Source organism: Solanum pennellii, chromosome 9 (genome assembly GCF_001406875.1).
Source record: "Solanum pennellii chromosome 9, SPENNV200".
Lineage (NCBI taxonomy): Eukaryota > Viridiplantae > Streptophyta > Magnoliopsida > Solanales > Solanaceae > Solanum > Solanum pennellii.
In genome coordinates this window covers 74,853,729-74,856,117 of record NC_028645.1, presented here as the reverse complement: position 1 = coordinate 74,856,117, position 2,389 = coordinate 74,853,729, and positions in this window count along the sequence as shown.

Genomic DNA, 2,389 nt, shown 5'->3' with positions numbered 1-2,389 from the left:
TATATATATATATATATATATATATATAAAAGATTGGTATTATTAAGGTTTCTCGTGGAACAATAAACTGACTCGACGAGCGAACCTCCTTTATTTAATGTGTCTCACTCTCAAATAGAGTATCACGTAAAAACTCGTATCGCTACAATCTTACTTTAGCAATGCTACTAATACAATAGACTTGGCTTTTGGATAGTGAAGAAAGTGAATGTCAATTGATTTTTGACATTTTGTTTGTTCATTCTATAGAGCGCTACACCAATAGGGATAGTAGTGGGGCGGGACATGTAATAGTATTTGCATAGCATGGCAAATTATGGCTTTTATGAGGCGAGGTTGTGCGGGTACAAAATACTTTTTGAAAGAAACTTGTCGGAAAGGGTGGGTATGTGGGTTGAGAATTTTTTTTTTTGAAACTTAACTAAAAGAGGATAAATTACATAAATACATATCTTTTGATTTACTTATTTCTATTATCCCTTATTATTTTTAAAAATTTTAAAAATGTCTTATTTTTTTAATTATTCGAGCTGCATATTAATGTATTTGAGTCAGTATTTAATGTATCTGAGCTAATTTTTAATGTATCTTAGCTACATATTAATGTATCAGAGCTAGTTTTTAATGTATTCGAGCTAGTTTTTAATGTATCTGAGTTATATATTAATGTGTCCGAGACAATATTTAATGTATATGAACTACATATTAATGTATCCAAGCTTCAATTATTGTATCCGTTTTTTTTTAATTTTTAAGGGAGGATTGTAATCAGAAACTTATTAGTAGGGATAGATTGTAATTTCATATTAAAACTATAGGATATATATATAAAGAAAACCCTAGGCCCGCCTATGTGACACATCCACAAACCAACATTTCCTGTTAATTTATTTTCTTTCCAAAACTAGCATTCCCCTTTCACGAAGAGTTGCGACTTTTATGAGAAGTTGTAACTTTTATGAAGAGTTGTGATATTTCCGAAGGGTTGTGACTTTCCTAAAGAGTTGTGACCTTTCTGATAAGACACGATAAATATTTGTTCAAACTACCTTTTGGTGTTTATAAATAGAGGAATTTCCTCTTTTTTAAAAACCAACGAAAAATATTTAGCTTCTTCTTCTTCTAGACAATTAAATATTTATGTATTTTGCTTATTCGAATGACTCGCTGACATCATTGTTCTTGTTTTAATACACTGGTCATGAATAAAATCGTTCTATCGTGAGAGGATCTGTTCCTTTAAATCTTGGGTATAGAGGAGAATAATTTCCTTAAGGGGACACTGTGCATTCAGTGAACTCGATTTTTTTCATTCTGTCTCATTCTATTGTTATAAATCCTGATATGTTTTTCCAAAGTAATTAATTTATGTTTATGTTATTAAATGTTATTTATAACTACATGCTTGAAACTTTGTTGTTTATGTTTTCGTAAAATTATTGTTATAAGTATTTGTTAGTACAGATTAAATAACAAATGTTAATTGAGTGTTTAAGCAAGTTTTCTCTATCGAAATGTTTGACTGACAATAAAAAAGCCCCAACAAATCTCCAGTTTTTTCATCAACAATGTAATTCCTTCACATACAAGGATGAAATTTTGTTTCTTTAGAAAAATTTCCTCATAATTAATAACTTTGCCTGCCCATATTTTTTTGTTTTTATATTGTTATCTATTTTTACTAAATTTTATCAATGGATATTATGAGTACTTTAAGGATTGAAAGTTGATTGAAATGTTAGTCAATTTTTTGAGGTATGTTTTTTCAAAACGTGAGAACTTTTCTAGTTAGAATGATTTGTATCATCATTGAATATCTCATGATTACTTCCTTTAATGTATGTTTTTTCTCGCTCTTTTGTTGTCTCCTTAAAATTGTGTTGTTATTTTTCGTTTTGTATGTATATGATCTCACTTGGACAAAATTTTAGTCCTTGTAATGTTTTTTTCTTTTTTTTCCTTCTCATTCAGCTATTCTAAATATTTTTGGTGTGACTTTGTCACGACCCAAAACGGGCCGCGACTGGCACCCACACTTATCCTACTATGTGAGCGAACCAACCAATCCAATCCCCAACATTTCAACCATAAATAACAAATTATAATGCGGAAGACTTTAAACTCATTAATGAAAATCGATTAAATAACTTATAAAAACTCAATACTTATTATTCCCAAAACCTGGAAGTCATCACCACAAGAACATCTATCCTCAAATTACTAATCTAAGAGTATCTAAGAAGCTAAAATAAGTAAAAAGCTAGTCCATGCCGGAATCTCAAGGCATCAAGACATGAAGAGGAAGATCCAGTCCAAGCTAGAAGCAATAGCTCACCCTGAAATCTGGCTTGATGAAGACTGGCTAGAGTTGCGGTTGAGTTGAAGACGA